Below are 21,927 nucleotides of genomic sequence, written 5' to 3'. Positions count from 1 at the left end.
TGACTGCAGACTTTTCTTTTCAGCCTGGAAAACCCCTTTAAACTTTTAAGATGTTCAGAAGTCTTTACAAGAACAAGCTTTGTTGAAATTGATGAGGCCATTCGAGTCTATGACTCCGTTCAGCTATCCGCTTGTATACCTTTTTACTAGTTTGCAAATATATGTACCTGGCAGATACCAAAATAATGATGTGAACAGCGCCTTAGGAAAAGCATAGTCAAGGTGACTATAAATGTGACAACACATTCATAAATAGGCCGGGATCACACATGCGAGGAATATGGACGCATGTTAATACCCAGCACTGCCGCCGGCACTCAGGAGCGGAGCGTGCGGCAGCATAGCAATACATGGAACCGCAGGCTCCGCTCCTGAGTGTCGGCGGCAGTGCCGGGTATTAACATGCGAGACTCGTCCGTATTCCTCGCATGTGTGATCCCGGCCATAAAAGCAACAACCATGACACCATTTTATTATTGCAATAATGGTTATTGTTAAATTATCCCAGAATTCGTGCATCTGTGGCAGGTTTACATTGCGAGGGTGTAAGCTACATTCAAATCAGGCAGATTTCATTTTGTACCAAAATTGAGTCGTTCAAAGTCTTTATAACATGAACCGATGAAAATTGTATGAGAGCGCATAGTCCTAGGGGCACCACATAGTTCTCATATTGTTGGCAGCACATACTATTTACATGGGCAGCGTAAAAATCAATCAGCCGTTGAACAAGCTCAGGCGATGGCTAATCACTGCCATGTCTAAACGGGCCATAAGCATTTAATAGAAGCACTCGTTGTGTCCGTCCGCTTATTGATTCTTTCCATGTAGGGTGACAGTTCCACATGTCATTTCGGATCATCGCGGGCTTGTTTGTTACCTGCACCCCTCCTTGGTTACCTTGTAGTACTGGGATGTGCTAATGTTTGCACTTTCATCTTCTGTTTGATTAATGACTAATACATAACTTTGTTTCATGAGCAAACATCAGCATGCTATTGTCAGATAACACTTGCGTCAGGGCACATTTCTCTACCTGCGAGATAAAAAATTATAGATGTGTCTTGTCTTGTCCAGAAATGCTCATGGAATTCTCAGAAATAGAGAAATGTAAGATAAAGTAGTAATCATCATCGTGACCAACAGTTTTCTAGACTTCTTATCAGTATAGCTGATGATTACTAGTCAGCTCCTGTTACCAAAAACTAGGTTGCTTCCGTTTATCAATAGATAATTAACTGCACATTTAGTAAAGATTTACAGTAAGTTGTGTTTTCATCACCAGACTTGTATCATTAAATGACAGACAATTGGTAAATATTTACCAATCATTGGTCGTTTAATACCTTGCTTACCCAGGCATACCGCGCTTAATGATGCACCCTGAACAATCTGTAGTCAATCGTTCCCTGCACATAGGCTGCTATTGTTCTCGGCAGCATGAGTACGGTTTACATAGGATGATGTGCTGCCGAGGATGATGATCTTTTGTGCAGCAAACAAGAATTTTCCTTTGGCAGCCTGTTTAGACTACAATATTATCATGAAATGAGCATTCCTAGAAACCCTCATGCTTGACAATCTTGCAATGTAAATTAAGCCATAAGGTGTTCAAAAACCTAATGCTGGTCCTGGCAAAATTGTCAGGTTCTGCTGACTCTCATCTAATGATTATAGGAGCCTGTAGAGAAGTATTCCTCCCGTCTCCCCTTATTCTGAGAGCTTCCAAGATTTTACAAGTATGCTTTAAAAAGCTTTGGTTGCTGATCTTGCATGCTATCTATAAGGCAGAACCAAAGAGGTCAAACCATTAAAGGAGTCTGTAAGCACAAAATGACTGTTCAAACCTAGCACAGGTGTTCAGCGCACCTATGTTGTCATCAAACCATTCCAAGGACTTTTCCACCTACCTGTTTTCCATCCATCTCCACCCTTCTCTGGTTCTAGTAAAGCCAGAACTTTTAATCAAGAAAAAGGATGGAGGTGATAGATGAAAAACAATTAGATGGGAAGGTGCACTTCAGGGTTTGTCCAAGGCAAAGGTTCACCGAGTGCCTGTCCTTGGGTTAAACAGTTGAGATGAGTGAACCCAAACTGGAAAGATATGGGTTTGTACTAGACACCTAATGTCCGGTGTTGAACTTCGAGCACAAACTACTCCTAGAAGTCCGTTTTACAGTTCGGGGATCCGTTGGGAGAGAATAGGAAATGGAAAACCCTTTAAATTGCTAGTATTTGCTTTGTCTACATAACTTTATGTGAAGTACATTTGCATTGGGCACACAGGAAAATCAACGTAAGTTTCATAACACATCATAAGATAAGTCATTAATTTAATACACATGTAAAATATATTATAAAGGCATGGGCAATAATAATATATTAATGTAAAAATATACATCATTTTAGCATAAAAAATACACGAGGAGCTTTGTATGAGCAAATAATTGAACATGGACCGCAGTGATCTACTGTAGAAGCATCCAGATAGTGTGTATCGGGCCACGTTCACACTTTCATTTGGACATTCAGTTTGTATGTTCCGTCTTGAGGAACAAGGGGTAGCGTTTCTCCTTGTGGAGAGTGACATGCCTTAAAACACCTGATATGCCAGTGTAGAGAGACCTATAAGCCATGCAATGCTCTTCTGGGAAATCAGATCACCTGCTTTGCACTGAGGAGAGGCAACCCCCCCGAAACACATGTCTGCAAACTGAGATTCTGGCTTTTATCCTAAGTCATGTCGCAAGCCTTGAAGTGGAGGAAGAAACAAGAAACGGAATAATGGCAAAAACAGTTCTGTTGTATAAATGATGCAAACTGGAAAAGAGATACCCATTGATTATTATGGGGTCTGTCTGAGTTTCTATTATGTGTTGGTTATTTGAACAGAAAAAAAGACACGTCTTCTTCAGTTGTAAAAATGGACTCATAATGAAGGCCTGACGGATTCCATAATAAGAAATGGGTACCTCTGCTTCCGTTTGTATCATTAATTCAACAGATTGGTTTTGGACATTTATTCCGCTCAAAATATAACAGAGAAATTGACGGTTGGAATGGAAGTGTGAATGCAGCCTTATACCCTGCTGTGTCCAATAAGACAAGAGGAGGAGTTTGTGTTTGTAGATTCCTGCAGTGATAATCCATTTTCACTGAGATGTGAAGGTCTTAAAACTCCATGAAACATGTTTGAAAATTCATGGCTTTTTTTTTTTTACAAGTATAGTTGAGCATGAAACTTTGCCGGACCCTGGTTCAGGGATGGAAGTTTGTGTCCGTGAAACCAAAGCCCTGCAAACTGCGCCTTCATGCCGCATCCTCGGCGACACTTCTGATTAATAAGCACAACTCAGTGTCGTGTATGCATCACACTTCAACAAAGCGACATTGCGTGTCCTACTAATCAGAGAAGGGGATGCCGACAGGTAGGAGGAGGTTTGCAGGGTTGTGGTCCATTGGATCAGGGTTTTGCGGATCTTTTCACTCAGCCGTACTTACAAGTGTTTGGAATATAAAATAACGTGAAAGAGCCCTTAGAGTATGTGCACACAGGGCTGATACAAAGTGGATTTTGTGGGTGGAAAAAAATCTGCTGTGTAGTACAGTATCAGTTTACAAAATCTTGTTCACACGCTGTAGAAAAAAATATCCGTAGTGGAAATTGACTGATACTGCGAATTCTAAATGCCTATGGTTTAAATGTGTGAAAAATTTGCAGAATTTCCTCCCAACAACATCTGCTGTTTTTTTTTTTTTTATCCTGAGGAATTTGCTGCAGATTTTCCCCTGATGAAACTATACAAGGAATAAGTGTGTTCTTGCACACTAAGAGTATAAAAATTGGAGAATAATTTGTTAAAAAATACAAAATTGTGAACCTCTATAGTCTGCTTATTACATATTAAAGCAAAAAAACAAAAGTAGATACTATATGTGGTAACGGCTATTATCTAAATCAAATTGCTTGTGTTTGCATCTCCCTAGAAACTAGACATTATCTATTCAATGATGCCCTATTGTCAGCGATCAGGAACACCAGGACCAGGTTTCATGCTTTTTGTAAGCCCACTCAGTGGTGGAAAGTTCCTTTTTCTGAACTGGTCTGACAACCAATGGTGCAAGTGTAGCATATTACAACTGTATATGTAGAATACAACAAACACATAAGTGTATGACTTGGTTGGCAGCATATATATGAGCATAAGGCCTGTTTCACACATCATTTTTTTTGGTCAGTCAAAATCCGCTAAAATGGCGGATAACGGATCCGTTCCTGTACTGACAACAACGTTTGGCACCGGACCGTTATTTTAACGGATCCGTCGAAGGAACCGCTGCTGGGGAAGACAGAGAGAGAGAAAGAAAGAGAGAGACTATTAATAGACAATCAACGTCTGTTTTTTCTTCTCCTTTTTTTACTGTTTTTGTCCTCGCTCATTCCTTCCTCGGAATCTGAAGGAGTCGGTTGCCTTCTAATCACTTTCTTTTCGATAGTATACTCCTGCTCGCCTACCTTCGGATCTGCCTTAACAAGATATTCACCATTTTGGTAAGTGATAGCAACAAATGTTCTGGGGTAAGTGCCATAGACTCTTCGGAGATCGTCCTTCACAAACTCTGGGAGCTCGCGCTTCACGCCAAACACTCTGTCCAGTTTTCCCCACTGAAGTTCTCCCTTCATAGTGAAGCCTTCTGGCCATGTAATGCTGTTGACTGGTTGATGGCTGTTAGAATTACTGGAGTTCATCCAAGGATTATATGTCGGCATAGTATTAAAACTAGGGTAATGCCAGCTTGGCAAAGAATATAAAGGGTTTGCCCCATAGAAATGATGATATTCGACATGTCCAGTTTGAGGGTAGTAAGGATCTCCTGCAGCAAATGCGTAGGGTCGACTGGAAAAGTTATGCATTTGGATAGGGGGGAAAAAGAAGCCATTATTCAGGTCTGAGTATGGTCCGAATGTGTAAGGTACTGGGGTGTTTGGTTGGAGAAACATTATTGGATAATATTCCTGAGGCCTGAAACCACAATGGTACATGGTCTGGAGACTCCTTACTCGGAGGTCATTCTGACTCTCGAGGTCTTATAACAAATGGAGCTTGTATCCTAAAGAGACAAAATATGGGAGAGAATTGAATAGTTTCAGTCATCTATCTACATAGATAGCCATACTTGCTAAAAACAAATTTTTCGTGTTAATATTTCAATATATTGACCTATCCCTTTGATTTTTATTAGGTTTAAATTTGGTCAGAATTTCCCTTTTGTTATAAACTTTGTTTGGATTCTCTAATGCCGCCGGCGAGACCTGGCGGTTACGTGACTGGTCTGCTAATATGTGATTTGCATATTTTCGATCACATTACAACTAGATGCGCTCAATTCATTGGTATTGGGCGAGGCCGTGCACACCTAATCGGCACATGATCGCATGTGTGCACATCACATACTTGCAGTGACATGACTGTCCGGTCTCGGCAGCAACACCGGAAATTCCTGAAAGCGTGCAGTGCACATGCTGTGAGGATCCAGAAGTCTTATGTCATATAGAATGTCTGCAGAGATTCAGCACAAGAGCAAACAACTTACTTTAACTCATGCCATCAGTGCTAACCAATGACCATGGCATCTAAGTGGTTAACAGATTGGTGGCATCATCTGTCACACACCTCCAAGCGCTGGCTAGCTCTGGAACAGCGACATCTTTGGGACCAGATTGGCTCAGGTCCCGATGATGTCAACCCTGTGTTATCTTCTAGATGCTACAATCAATAGTGTTTTTGGACTTCAGAAAATTGTGAGAGGGACCGAGCTCCTTCTTTCACCCCACTGGCATCCCGGCGACATTATCACGGGGCTAGCCAAGGGTTGGTCTGCCAGCTACGATGGCCATCTCCCAGTGTAAAGCTGACAGGTCTCATGTATTGCAGTACATGTGTATTGCAATGCATGAGGCCAGTGATCAGAGAAATAAAAATTGAAGTCCCATAGAGGGACAAGGTAAAAAAAAAATATTCAAATTTGTTAAAATATTGAAGGAAAAAAAAAAAAAAAAAAAAATATCACAAAAAAATGTTATAAACATTACACCAATAAATACATATGTTTATGCAAGAACAAAAATAAACAAAAAAAGTACGCATATTTGGTATCGCTGCGGGATGACCTGATCTATAAAACTGTCACATTAGTTAAGCCCTTCAGTGAGCAACATAAAAAATAAATAACATGACAAAAAAGTATGCTCTTTCATCATACTGCCCTCATAAAGTGGAATACAACACGACTAAAAAGTGAACCGTAAATAAAAACGGTATCAATGAAAACGTCATTTTATTTATCACGCAAAAAAACAAGCCTCCACACAGACTGTCAGAAAAAGTATAGAAAAATTATAGCTCTTAGAATATGGCGATGCTAAAACTTTTTTTGTATAAAAGCATTTCTTAGCATGTGATAGCAGCCAAACATAAAAGACCCAATATAAATCTGGTATCGTTGTAATTGCACCGACCCAAAGAATAAAGTCATCTAATCACTTATACCGCAAGAGGAACGCGGTGAAAAAAAAAAATCCAATTCTTGACCTGCTATTGATTTGTTCATTCTTCCTCCCAAAGATCGCAGTAATGCTTGGCTCACATTTACTCTGCGCTCCGCGCTGAGCGCTTACACCGGAGTTTGTGTAAATCTCTGAAATATGTGATTCCCTATAATGAGGCAGAAGGAGGCACTGTGGATCCCTTCTGACCTGTGATCCAGTAGTATTCGTCTTAATAAGCATGCTCGGCCGCAGTTTTGTGCACTTCTGAAAACGCTGAACAGAGGCCAGACAGAGTCCAGAGTAACTCAGCTGCTTCATGATAGTGAATGGATCCCTTGGGAGTTTCATCTGAATGTCATTCGAAAAGTTAGTTGGAAACCCTGATGTAAGTGCTCAGTGTAGACCGCCAGATTAACGTGATCCAAAATGTTACGTAAAATGTTCCCAATAAAAGCTTCAACTCAATCCTGAAAAAAAAACAAAAAACAGATCCCGCTTCTGTAAATATAGAGGGCTTCCATGTTTCTAGTAGCTCAAAGGCTCTGGAAAAGCGCTATGGCTCCCCCCCAACACTTCAAAAACTAAATGAAATTCAGCTAAATCTACGCTCCCAAATCCAAATGCCCCCTCCCTTCTGAGCCCCAGTGTGCCTAAATCACATTTAGGGTGTGTGCACACGCTGCGGATTCTGCTGTGGATCCGCGGCAGTTTTGGTCCTGCGGATCCACAGCAGTTTCTGCTGCAGTGTACAGTACCATAATATCCTATGGGAAATGGAATCCACAGTGCAGACGGTGCGGATTTTTCCGCGCGGATTTTGCTGCGGTTTCTAATCCGCAGAAAGAATTGACATGTCAATTCTTTCTGCGGATTCCGCTGTGGTTTACCATCTCCTCCATTGTAGAGGTGATAAACCACAGGCTAATCCGCAGATAAACCACAGGTCTTTTGACCTGCGGATTTCCCTGCTGATTTTGCCAAATCCGCACGGATCATTCTGCAGCGTGTGCACACACCCTTAGCATCCACATCTTTGCAATCTCTGTAGCAATGAGAGCCCGCTTAATTTATGGGTTTCTGTCCACAGAAGGACGAGCTGTGCATAATGTACTGGTCACTACAATGGCAGATTTGAAATTCTCACTCAGCAACATCCGTTTTGCTTTTTTTCGGGAAAACACCCAAGGAGTCAAAATCATCACTACACCTATAGATAAATTCCTGGAGGGGTGTAATTTCCAAAATTGGGTCATGTGAGGAAGGATTCTGCTCTTCTGGCACTTAGGGGCTCTTCATATGAAGTCCGGAAACTATTGTACGAAAACTTGTTCCCCGAAAGTCAACTAGTGGTCCGTCCCTCCCGAGTCTCTCTGTGTGGCTAAGTAGCACTTGTACAGCCACATTTGGTGTATTATGACGTTCAGCTGAAGTTGTGGGACACATTTTGGTGCCATTTTTACCCATTTCTCCTTGTGAAAATGTAAACACTGGGGCTAAAACAATTTTTTTGTATTAAAAGTCATTTTTTCTTCACTGCCCAATGGTATAAAATTATGTGACACCTGTGGTGTCAATATGACCACTGCACCCTTAGGTGAATGAATTGAAAGGTGAAGTTTGTAAAACGGGGTCACTTATGGGGGAGTTCGGCTGTTCTGGCACCTCAGGGGCTCTAGGAATGTGACACCCGCACACCGTAACAGCAAAATCTGCACTATAATATGGCGCTTCTTCCTTTCTGAGCTTTGCACTGTGCCTCAAATGTAGTTTTCAACCACTTATGGTTGAAAACATGAACAATACAGGTCTTTGGTCCCACTACACCTGGTGGCTGCGTGCTTCCACTAGGAGTCTGTCTGGTATCATGGTTGGGGGTAGGAGAGAATCTGTCTATGCCTCCAGGGCCTCTTTGTTGGTAATATGCTCGAACTATTTGCTTTGAATTGATTTTGGCTGTAGCAATCTGAATGTCCCATGGTGTATGACAGTAGAACTTGGAGCACTATTAATATTATATTATAATGTTTTTCTGTGTCAGCATGCCTTTAGTATGTTTTGTATGCCTATGATAGGGCACATTTGTAAACAGAATGCATATAGGCATAATCTGAAATATAGCAATATACATCTTCACTAACTGAAGAGCCCGGCGTTGCCTGGGCATAGTAACCAACTGTGGTTAGTTATAACAAATTATAATGATTATATTGCACATAAAAACATTTCACATCATATATTCAACACTACAGATTTGCAACACAAATTAACTAAACGATTACCCAAGTATTGATAGTATTTTATTTTCAACTCATTCAAGAGCCTTTTGATAAACAACATGTGTATCTGTGTATCTAACCCTATCCTGTGTGATACCGTCTGCTGAGCCGTGTATCTAACCCTATCCTGTGTGATACTGACTCCTGAGCCGTGTATCTAATCCTATCCTGTGTGATACTGACTGCTGAGCTGTGTATCTAGCCCTATCCTGTGTGATACCAACTGTTGAGCCATGTTTCTAATCCTATCCTGTGTGATACTGACTGCTGAGCCGTGTATCTAATCCTATTCTGTATGATACCGTCTGCTGAGCCGTGTATCTAATACTATTCTGTGTGATACTGACCGCTGAGCCGTGTATCTAACTCTATCCTGTGTGATACCGACTGCTGAGCCGTGTATCTAATCCTATCCTGTGTGATACTCACTGCTGAGCCGTGTATCTAATCCTATCTGTATGATACTCACTGCTGAGCCGTGTATCTAATCCTATCCTGTATGATACCGTCTGCTGAGCCGTGTATCTAATACTATTCTGTGTGATACTGACTGCTGAGCTGTGTATCTAATCCTATCCTGTGTGATACTGACTGCTGAGCTGTGTATCTAATCCTATTCTGTGTGATACTGACTGCTGAGCTGTGTATCTATTCCTATCTTGTGTGATACTGACTGCTGAGCTGTGTGTCTAATCCTCTCCTGTGTGATACTGACTGCCGAGCTATGTATCTAATCCAATCCTGTGTGATGCTGACTGCTGAGCCGTGTATCTAACCCTATCCTGTGTGATACTGGGCTACCCCTGCAGTCTGTGTCAGAGGGTGGCCTGTGTTGGCACGGTAATAAATTGTGTTATTTCCAGCTTTACAGAAGGACGATAACACCATAGAAATTATAAGAATAATAGGCCAAATTGTTTGGTGAATTGGAACGCGCGGGGTTAAAATTTCACCTCACAACATAGCCTATGACGCTCTCGGGGTCCAGATGTGTGACTGTGCAAAATTTTGTGGCTGTAGCTGCGACGGTGCGGATGCCAATCCCGGACATACACACACACCCACATTGAGCTTTATATATTAGATTAACTGGGACTATATCAGTTAGAAAGCATTTGCACTTTGCCAGCACTCTTATTGTCTGGGGATATGGAACCTTGAGGATTGTACTGCATATAATTATGACCCAATTTTTCTTGTCTTTTGTCTCATGTTTGCCTTTGCACAGACTTTTTAATTGTTCTTAATTATGTGTTTGTATGTAGTGTTTGCTGAAATTGAATAAATATATTTTTTGTATTATAAGCATTGGTGGTGATCCCTTTGGTTTTTACATACACTTTTATTTTGATTTGTCTTTGGAATATGGGAGGTAACCAGAGAACCCGGAGGAAACCCACGTGAACACGGGCAGAACATACAAACGCCTTGCAGATGTTGTCCTTGGTGGGATTTGAAACCAGGACCCCAGTGCTGCAAATACACAGTGCTAACCACTGAGCCACAACTCGTCCCGCAAAGAATAGTCCACGGTTATGTGTGTGGAAAAATAAAAAAAGTTATGGCTCTTGGAATAAGGGTGAGTAAGCACAAAAATGAAAAATCGCCCCGTTCTTAATGGCTTACAAGGAGAGTTTATAGGACCCCACTGGCATCTAAATTATGGATTTTGTATTGTGAGAATAATAAAAAAAAGGAAGCAGTGTGCGAATGTTTGCGCTCTGCTTTAGTAACACAAGGTCTATTTGCAGCTTGTACCTGCCATAACCTTTACTGAGATATGATTGATAGCCAAGCTAAGATTACGACATGCCAAAACATGCTCTTCTACTATCGTTCTGGCGGAAGAGCAGATCTGTGTCTTAAGGTGAACAAGACAAGAAAAAGCTGAGCAGTCCTTTGATCAAAAATACCAGGATATACAAAATATGTGCACCAGCTCCAATTATACCCTGAGTGCTCTAATACATTCCTTTATTACATATTTATAAATATTTCTTTACATGAACTACTACTTTTATACGAGGAACAATTTGGGTATGTCTACTAGTTTGGCAAGGCATATATGACCGGAAATGATGGCCCACAGGGCGCAGGGTGACTCCGTCTGCACTCTATTCTAGTCTATGGTCTTGCCGGCGCATATGCCTGAATCCCGGTTGAGGGGAGCTTGGACATAAGCTCCAACTGGACCACTGAAGGTGAGGAAGAACCCAATGTGAAAGGGCCCTACATCATTGGCATAGCCTCAGGATATTCACACTTCTACTTTAAGAGTAGATTCAGACGAAAGGATTTTTGGCCCGTGAAAAAAAAAAAAAAAAAAAGGACAGCAGTCAGACCAATGTTATTCAATGGAGCAGTGCAGATGATCAATATTTTTTTTTCGTGGACTGAATCTGTTCATGAAAAAAAAAAATCACGGTTTATTTTAAATGTGTTTTATCTGTGTTTTGACTGTTCACGCTGTCTGCAAATCAAAAAGGAGAAATACTGTATATGCATAGATTAAACCTGCCCATTATGTGAATGGGTGCATGAAAAAAAAAAAAAATGGATACCACTCAGATACTAGCCATGTGGCATCCGAGCGTTGCCTGTTTTTTTTTTTTATTTTTTTAACTGTTTTAATGGTCAGGAAAATACATAAGAATATATAATGTGTGTATTTATTTTTTTTTGCATCGGAGAAAATCGAATGCCATACTGATGGTAAAAATAGCCACGGGCCAAAGAAGGATGAAATTTCGATCTAGCACACTGGTTAAAAATAGTCTATTTTCCTGAAATTACATTTAAAAGCTTCCCCTGACTGGTGTCCACTGGTTGGGACCAGGTCCTTTTGTCTACCCTTATTCACACACTGAGGTCAACTTTGACACATGGTAAGGTTTTTAAAATTAGACAGTGTAGGACCGCCCTGATCAGAGTCATCTTGTACTGTATAAATGCACTTTTGCTTTTTACTTATTTATAGCAGGGTTTTTCCTCATTTTGTTTCTTGTAGGTTTTGTATATTTTCTTTTTATTGTATAAAAACCCAGATGCTTGTGTTAGACATAAAGGGAATCTGTCAGTAGGATTAACTCTCATAAGTTGCATGCAGGTAATGAAGGGTTGAATAAAATGATACATCGATATCTGTGATACAATGTCTTATTCCAGAGAAATCCACATATTTCTTATATGTAAATGAGCTGTGAAATCTATGGGCTGGACATAGCTCTCCTGGAGAATCTGTCTCCAGAGCTTATTTGAAGTCAAAGGGAATGTTACCAATGTGAGACATGTAATGACTGACAGTCTGCTCATATGGTATCACACAGCAATGCAGTGAGATCAGTACTAACACAGTACAGCAGAGCTAACACTGTAATGAGACAAAGTTCTCTATTGTATTAACACATTTGCACTGCTGTTCTGTCATATTGCTTAAACTTCTCACAAGCAGTCAGAGTGGGGAGAAGGCACAGTAAAGCAGAGCTGACATCACTGCAGATGTGTTTGCAGTGAGACAATGTTCACTTCTGCTATACTATGTATGTTATAAACAGGCACGGCTCTGCAAAAGAGGTGCCAACACTATGAGAGGACAACTGTAAATGCTTGTAATGAGACAAAGTTCACTTCTGCTGTACTGTTGGTTCTGATCTCAGTGCAGAGCTATGTGTTATTATGAGAGCAATGTGTCAGTTATTATATGTCTCATCCTGGTAACACCCCTTTTTTAATTTAAAATAAGCCCTGGAGGCAAAATCTCAGGAAGATCTATGTCCAGCCCATAGATCGTAAGGTTATGTGCACACGTTGCAGATTCAGCTGCGGGTTTTTCCGCGCGGATCCGCAGGTAAAGTGACCTGCGGTTTTCCTGCAGTTTAGCCTGCGGTTTCACACCTCTACTATGTTAAAGGTGTGAAACCGCTGCGGAATCCGCCCAAACAATTGACATTCTGCGGTTTGTAAACCGCAGCAAAACCGCGCAGAAAAAACCGCAGCGTGAGCACAGCGGTTTTCAAATGCCATTGGATAACATGGTACTGTACCATGTCTGCGGAACGGCTGCGTTTCTGCAGGGTGGAAACGCAGCAGAATTCGCAACGTGTGCACATAGCCTAACACCTCATTTATATAAAAGAAAAATTGTATTTCTCTAGAATAAGAAATTAGATCACAGGTATCAAGAAACCATTTTATTCATTCTCCTATGATCCTATGACCTACATGTCCATATAGACGGCTTAGGAGGGTTGATCCTACTCACAGATTCCCTCGAAGGATCCAATTTATATTTATCCCCTTTTTTAAGTCACTTTTCTTATGCCAAAGTCTTCAAAATGGTACACGTGGATCATGAATGTTGTACAAGATTAAAAAAAAGCTCTTTTTTTTTACCTTTCTTAGAGGAAAAAAGTTATGTTTTGTAATATTTGTGCACAAAGTTTCAGATGTAAATAAAATCATTCCAGGGTCGAAGGGGGGAATGGAGTACATTTGTGCAAATATTTGGCTAGTTTTTGAAAAGGCGCAATTGATGAATTAGAGCATACATCTGTAAATATCAAATCCTGTCTACAACGGCGAACATAAAAAAAAATAAAACTGTTAAACAGGCGCAAATTAAAAGTAGAGTATGGTACAAATGAAAAGCAAAAAAAAAAAACACCAAAAACTTGCCAAAAAAAAAAGCACAAATGCAAATATGCATGTGGTCTATAATATACATCTACTAGATGTTATTCTCATATAGTTATTTCTTGGTCCCAGGCTGGTACCTCCCCATTCGTAGACAAGTATACCAGTTCTTGCTAAAACTTTCAAAAGTCAACACCAAAAAAGCTCTAGAATTCCTTGTCAGGGGTAACATTTTAAGGATGGATTCACAGGTTGATGTCAGATGTTTGCTTTCGTCAATGGAAATATGAAGAAAGCGTTATAATTTACAAACACAGCATTTTTGGATGAAAGGCATGATTTTTTAACTGCAGACTGCTAGTGTATAAAAGAAAAATGAAAAAAAAAAAAAAAGAAAAAACACAAAAAATGAAGACTCCACAAAAGGCTTGTGGAAAGCGAATTTACCTAAGGCAAATTTGACTTGTTTTTCAGAGAGCAAACATCTGAAATCAGTTTGAAACCCGGATTTCTGCTGCAGATGTGCTAGCACTTTCATTAGCCCCATTGTCATTTATTGTTTGCAGAAGCCACATGGTTAATGAATATGCTGTGGTTTATAAGATCTGTAGTCTGGTCACTATTCTTCACAATTTTTTTGTACACTTTTTTGACTGGGCTGTAGAGAAAAAAAAAAAACCCCAAAAAAACCCAGACAAATCACAGACAGGTCACAAGTCGCATGAGACTTGTGTTAAGGTTGGGTTCGGACAGCCGTGTGGAAAAATGAGCTACTTGTAACCACAAATTGTATTCCATGACCTCATCAACACTGCGGATGGGTGCCGGAGCTGCCTTCCATTGCATGCATTAGGCTTTGTCCACATGCAGTACTTGTGCTGATTTTTCGGAATGGAAATTGAATAGAACCTCCACGTTTTTAAGGAGGATCTGATAAGTTTCTGCTCCAAAATCTCCACCAAAAAAACCTCCATATGCCGATAGCCTTATTCCAGTTCGTAAAGTCAACCAAAGTACTGCATACTGTGATTTTTATTTTTTTTCATGCAGGCTATCATTCCGCATGGGAAAAACCAACCATGTGCAAAGGCATACTGGCTGTGGTGTGTTCTCCGTGAGCATTCGGTGGTGTACCTCCTGGACCAATTACACGCATGAGCCCTAAAGTCGGCAGGACCAATTTGCATGGAGCCTTTGACCCAAAAATACTATCAGAATTGATTTTTTTTTTATAGCCACATTGTAACATGAATCTACTGCGTTATTAGACAAGAAGCAGCTAGTGTCGGACTGGGGTGCCAAGGGCCCACCAGTAACATTGAATTTGGGGGGGGGGCACTTTTTCACCTACATACAAATAGTACTCTACTCTCATTCACAAGTTTACCTATATCTCTATATAATAATAAACTGGGCAGTTTGGTTAATGATTGATGAGATTCTTTTTTTCTGTATAGAGTTAATCAAGTGAATTATGCCAAGTACTAACCATATAGTGGGGTTGGGAGCCCAGATCAACACAGGGGCCCACCGGGAGATTCTCCCGTTACCCTATGGGCCAGTCCGAGCCTGGATGCAGCGATCTCCATGTTGCACAACATGTCACAGAGAAGCCCTAGGCAAAATCCTGACATACAACTGAATGTCTGAACATGACCTTAGGAGACAATTAATTTTTTTTATGTGTAAATGCGATAAAATCCATTGGATTATAAACTCATTCATAACTATGGTTACGTGATGTCTTTGTGATGCCTTGTGCACTTCTATTATATGGTGATCTTACCTGTTTTTTAGACAAATACCTGTATGCAGGCTCCATGCTGGAAGGGTCAGCTAAAATCCCAAGGAGTGTGACCAGTCAACAGATCCACCATGTTTAGCTTTAATGGCCTCCGAGTATCGGATGTAACCGAGCACCTGAAGCCGTCAGAGCATTAGTGACTGTCTAGTGGCACACGCTGTCCTAATGTAATCCTCACACTCAGGTCTACAGACGCTCTCCTCCCACCTGATAGCAGGTAACCGGTTACCAGGAACACAAACATAATCAGTATCCAACCTCCTACTGCAAGTGCACAGCCGGAGATTTACCCGAGCCCCGTCCATCAAGTATTCACAACCTCTAAAGCTTTTGGCAGTTGAAGAATAAGTCTCTTGAATTACCTGCTCCTTCATTTATGTAGGCAGCTCCAGGTACAAGGTAGAAAGCAAAGATGAATCTCCCATCTCCCATTAGGGACCATATTTTGCTGTCCGTGAAAAAAAAAGCGCTCACATTGAGGGGATTTTTTCCACATGAACCAAATGTCTGCGCGAAAAAAAAATCACAGCAAGAGCGAGTGTCTTTCATATAAGAATGAAACTTGCCCATTCAAGTCTGTGGTTGCCCATAAAAAATCAGCTTCCAAATGGAACATCTGTGTAGCATCTGATTGGTATGACTACTAGTGATGAGCAAACATGCTCGGATAATTATCAGAGCACGCTCAGGTGCTATCAGAGTATCTTGGGCGTGCTTGTATATTATGTTCGAGTCCCCGCGGCTGCATGATTTGCGGCTGTTAGCATGAACACATGCACGAAATGCCTATTTGTTAGGGAATTTCAACATGTATTGCGGCTGTTTAGCAGCTGCAAATCATGCAACTGCAGCGACTCGAACATAATATACGAGCACTCCGAAGACATCGGATAACAGAGTATGCGTGGATAAGATGTTATCCGAGTATGTTCGCTTATCACTAATGACTACATTGCGATATCAACCTAGGAAACTGTATTTGATTATATATATTTTAAAATGTTGGTGTCTAATTTCAGATGTCACATGGATGTAAAACACCGACAGATAACAATACAGATGCAAAGTGCTTATCCTCTACAGGAGAAAGAGAAAGGACTCCGCTGACTATAAGAACTTAGACTACAGGAGAGCAAGAACCCCGCTTACCATAAGAGCTTACACTCTACAGGAGAGAGAGAAGACCATGCTGACCATAAGAACTTACGCCCTACAGGAGAGAGAGAGGACCCCACTGACCATAAGAGCTTACACTCTACAGGAGAGAGAGAGGACCCCACTGAGCATAAGAGCTTACACTCTACAGGAGAGAGAGAGGACCATGCTGACCATAAGAACTTACACCCTACAGGAGAGAGAGAGGACCCCACTGACCATAAGAGCTTACACTCTACAGGAGAGAGAGAGGACCCCACTGACCATAAGAGCTTACACTCTACAGGAGAGAGAGAGAGGACCCCTCTGACCATAAGGGCTTACACTCTACTGTACAGGAGAGAGACTTACCCAGTGACTATAGAGATTGGAAATGACTCTGCTGCACAAACTGTGCACGGCTGATAATCGATGTGAGGGCCCAGGTACTGGCCACCATTGTACAAAATGTACAAAATGAAAATCCAGAAGATGTCATAGCTGCAGGGCATTATAAGGAAGACCTTGTGGCCCACGCTCTGATGTGTCAGCAATGTCGGAAAATGGTACTGATACGTTGTTTTTTTTTTTTTTCAAGTGGTGCTTGGATACTGACAACCCCTGGCAGTCGCTCCTCAGGTATACTAGATTTATTTTCATTCGCACTATGACGCTCACTTCTGGCCATTTAGCATCTCGTTTATTATATGGAGTGAGTGACCTGTATTGATTATTGTCTGTTTATCCTGAGGTTATGGCTGATTCATACTCATCATTATGTTTCTATTAATATTATAGCCAGTCAGGTTCTCCAGCCCCAGCACCTTTTTGTTTTACCCATGTGGTTTTGGATGTGACACAATTCATTGTCCCCTATTCCCCTCCTTGTCATCTGTCATATTATGTATTAATCCATTGATATTAATAAATTCATATTTTATTACATACTATTTGGACCTTTGTCTTGTCGCATTTTTTGGAGCTTTTGCTCACGTTTTGTTCTATGGTTGCGATAGGTTCTTATTTATCCATGTGCCTTCAACATACTCTGAGGTATCAGGTTGAGTTTTCTATGTGATGACAATTGTCATGAGCAAATCACCAGTATACTACTTGGTAACTGCAATCCTGACTGCTAGTAATTGCTGTATGTAATTAGTGCAGCTAGGCAATACCCAGTCATTACGCCTCCGTGACCGCACACCCATTCACCTTGTATGGCCCCAGTCAGGGATTAAGCTCCTTACCCAACAGTACTGTCAACTATCCTATAGAAATCTGTTAATGAAGCGCACGTGAAGCCGGTTTTCTGAGAAATTGGATGCGAGAGCCAAAAACAAGAACTACCTATGAGGAGGTGATTAGAGATAGTTTGTGGTTTTGAGACCAGACGCAGATGATGGCAGGGATCGTCTCTTGCACATGATTACAGGACAGATATATTCGGTAATTTTAATGTGGATGTGGCGCCCCTGAGGCTTCAGTCGCCACAGAGGTACTGCACCTTCTCCTAAGGTGTAGTGCCCCACCATCCAGGTAAGGTGGGAACTACTGACCACGCTCCACACCTGCATTCCACACACAGGATAGTTCAGTGGGGCCACCTAACAGCTTCAGGCTGGGGGTTAGCAGAGCACCCCTCGTGGAACCCTGCTTCGTAACACGAGATGTGCTGGGAGGTGGGTGGAGTGAGATGATATTGTGAGGCTCTGAGCCATGTTCCTGTTCTGTTTGACTTTGCCCTTACTTTTGCCCTTATCAAAGATGGAGTAAGTAGCTTCACAAGGGGCCATCTTGTTCCTGTTTGACTTTGCCCTTACTTTTGCCCTTATCAAAGATGGAGTAAGTAGCTTCACAAGGGGCCATCTTGTTCCTGTTTGACTCTTCCTGTTTCCTGCCTGCTGTGTACAAAAGGGACTCAGCACATTATACCTGTGCTTGTGTATCTGGATCTTCACCTGCTGCCAAGCTTGGAGAACTCGCATTGTGCCTGCTTCTTCTATACCTCGGGATTCCCCGTTTGTTACTTACCTGCCATCCTGCCTGACCGCCTCTCCTGTCCGGATCTGCTCTGCTTCATTCATCTCTGCGGCCTGCTCTCCGCTTGAAGCCTGGTCCAGGCTCAGGACTTTAGGACTGTGTGCTCCCGGACCTCAGACTCTCGCCAGTTGGTTCGTACAGACTCTACCTGTTGCCAGAACTTATATCTGCTTACCGTGTAATACTGAAGCCTGCTTCCTGCAATACCCCTGAACTATCTTTGCATAGTACTGTGACCTGTTGCTACAATACAATACTGAACCTTTGAACATATACTGTGTCTGTCTTCTCTGACCCATGCTACCGAGTTCCATAGAACCTATAGTACCAATTTGACAGATATAAAAGAGTGGGAAGAGTGAGAGTTAGGAGGAAGGGGAGTAGTGAGAGAGAGAAGATAGGTGTCTGAGGGACCTGCTGCAGCAGGTCCCAGTGATCTGGGCTGCTGGCACAAGAAAGACCAGAGAAAGAGACTGATAAGATTGATAACCTAACCTTCCATAAGAGAGATAGAACAGATCGGAACGAAGGAGAATAGAAGGAAGGTGGGAAGCTGGTTGAAGACAGATAGAGAACCCTTCCAGTCCAGAGAGCGCAAAGGCCGGGGCCCGGTCCCCGAGGTTGATTGGAACTTTATGTCCGGCAACAGACACCGGAGGAGTAGTGAGCCGCTAACGCCTTGCTCCCATCATAGACTTGGGACACAACAGCAACTGAATAGAGAGCCGGGACGCAGAGTGGAGTCCCCGAAGCAGGCTACAGCTGTCTGTCATACAAGTAAAGACCAGGAACACCTAGAGACAGGCATTCCAGGGTAACTAAGTACTGGAGTGCTTCGCACCTAAAGGCGCATTGGAGGAGTCGTTCAGTAAGGTACATGTTGGCGGAGTGTGGAAGGGAGAATCCTATCCTGCCTGGAGGTTGGCTGGAGCCCTGACCTGGAGAACACAGTACGGAGGCAGGCAGTTGTGTGAACTGCAAACAGAGAGTAAAGCTTTGGAACCGCATACTCTGGTGTCCTCCAGTTATTCCTGCACCATTACACCTGAGTACCAGCATCCATACCATTCTGCGCCTCTCCTCATCCATTGCACCTACACTGCCCTGGGACTACAGCTCCACCTGTGGGGAGCTACACCATCTTTGCTGCACCACACCATCAGTCCCAGCGGATCTGCATACAGCGTTGGCTCAACACCTTACTTGCCAAACACCACGGGTGGCGTCACAAACTTTTCTAATAAACTTTAACACCATTAACAACATCACCGCCATTGATATTGGGCGCCCGGGGCCACGGACCGGGTCACCGCTGCTGTGACACACGCCAGCCTGACACCGGCCCGGTACCGAGTACCCCGCTGCCCTGGGTGTGCGAGGGCGACCCATGGATATATAATTTCCTTATCAGTCCTGAACCCTATTGTATTAACCTAACTTTTAATATATAATCATACAAAAACAGAGAAACATATAATAATCAAACAATACCACAGAGAAGGTGCTCAAAAAATACCAGTGCAGATAATAAAATGGTTTGGTCTTACCCCTTCGATGTCCTGGAGTAGGCCATGGTTGTAATTAGGAAACCGGGGAGACAAGAGTATGCTATATAAGTTGGCCTGTTGACCCCCGTGCAGGTCTCCCGTCCTCACAAGGACAGTCCCCAAGTGTAGTCCTATCCTAGAGAATGTCTGTTATGTCCCGACGCGTTTCATGTAGGCTGCCTATTTAACCCGGTATTCTAGTTATACCAAGTTATCACCTACTTACAGGAAATTTCATGAACACTAGGGAGATGGGGTCAGATTACCGAGATATCCACCGATTGCCTGAATGAAGGACAGGTGACCTCGGATTGAATGAATCAGCAGCCACTACATTCAGGCTGTGTGCCCACGATGTGATTTTTAAGCGTTTTTTCCCCGATTTTCAGCGCGAAAATGCTGCGAAAACATTTAAACATCTTGTACAGAACGCCCCCCATGCATTCCTATGGCATTCCGCACATGCTGTGCTAATGCTGCGCTTTTTTCCGCTGCGGAATCGCATCGCGGAAAAAATCGCAGCATGCTCATTCTTTTGTGCAGAATTGCAAAGAATTGCCGCGATTCCGCACCCATAGGAATGCATGAGAATCGCTTACTTCCCGCATCTGGCTATGCCCACCAGACTGTCCTCCAGGCCCTGGGTACCATACCCCTGTAAAAAAAAAGAATAAAAAATCGGGGTATATTTACCTTCCGACGTCCCGCGCTGCATTCCCGGGCCACAGCGTTCCCAGTAATGCCTTGCGGCAAGGTCCTGTGATGATGTAGTCTCGCATGACTCTAGTGGTCTCGTGAGCAACGCGAGACCAACGTCATCACAGGTCTCGCAAGGCATCGCTGGGAACGGGAGCGTCACTGAGACTGCGCGGGACGTCGGAAGGTAAATATACCCCGATTTTTTATTTTTTACATTCTCTCTTTTACTATTGATGCCGCATAGGCGGCCTCAATAGTAAAAACCTGGTCACACTTGTCAAACACTATGTTTGACGAGTGTGACCAACCTGTCAATCACTTTCCAAGCGATGCTTCAAATCGCTTGGAAAGTGCTTGAATATCGCACGCGAAAATCGCGGCAAAATTGAGAACATAATCGCGGTAAAATCGCGCTGAAAAAAACGCGCGTTTTCTGGGAAGGAGTCCGGTTTTGAGTGTCCGGATTAAAATGCAACGTGGGCACATAGCCTCAAAGGCAATAGGACTGACTGAGATAGCCGCTTACACCACTCGGATATCCCAGGAAGTCCTATAGCATGACCGCTGCGCCATATTATCTGCTATGGGGATATCGAGATGAGGGTAAACAGCTACTTCTAGCATTATGTGTCATAGGAAAATAGAAAAATCTGACTAATGTGCTACACTAGTTTCACATGGCAGGAGACTTCAGAGAACAATAGGTAGAAACTAGGGATGGACAAAATACTGTAGAGCTGTCTGATTTGATCATTAGAGAAATTTGTCCTGCACAAGCAATTTACTACTGTTTATTTCCATCAGGGCAGATGTTGGGATATGCTAAAACCAAGAATCTGGGAGGCACTGCTGTGTCTGGAGGTACCAGTATGTCAGAGTGCACTGCTGTGTCTTGAGGTACCAATATGTCAGAGTGCACTGCTGTGTCTTGAGGTACCAATATGTCAGAGTGCACTGCTGTGTCTTGAGGTACCAATATGTCAGTAGGCACGTGTGTGGAGGCACCAATATGTCAGGGTGCACTGTTGTGTCTGGAGTCACTGCTGTGTCTGGAGGCACCAATACGTCAGGGTACACTGCTGTGTCTGGAGGCACCAATACGTCAGGGTGCACTGGTGTGTCTGGAGTCACTGCTGTGTCTGGAGGCACCAATATATGTCAGGAGGCACTGCTGTGTCTGGAGGTACCAATATGTTAGAGTGCACTGCTGCGTCTTGAAGTACCAATATGTCAGTAGGCACGTGT

At 42.5% G+C, this 21,927-nt stretch overlaps 1 long non-coding RNA gene across 1 annotated transcript in view; it reads right to left on the bottom strand.

Moving 5' to 3' along the window:
- Positions 1-588: 588 nt before the first annotated feature.
- LOC141059680 (uncharacterized) overlaps positions 589-21,927 on the bottom strand; it is a 37,419-nt gene continuing 16,080 nt past the window's right edge. Inside the window, exon 2 of the long non-coding RNA XR_012222580.1 lies at positions 589-1,036. This is a non-coding gene — a long non-coding RNA (uncharacterized lncRNA). The remainder of the gene's footprint in view (positions 1,037-21,927) is intronic.

The sequence above is a fragment of the Dendrobates tinctorius genome, unplaced genomic scaffold (genome assembly GCF_039654945.1).
Source record: "Dendrobates tinctorius isolate UK_male_01 unplaced genomic scaffold, ASM3965494v1 ptg000230l, whole genome shotgun sequence".
Taxonomy (NCBI): domain Eukaryota; kingdom Metazoa; phylum Chordata; class Amphibia; order Anura; family Dendrobatidae; genus Dendrobates; species Dendrobates tinctorius.
Note: the sequence above shows the minus strand (reverse complement) of the source record. Positions and strands in the feature narration are given on the sequence as shown.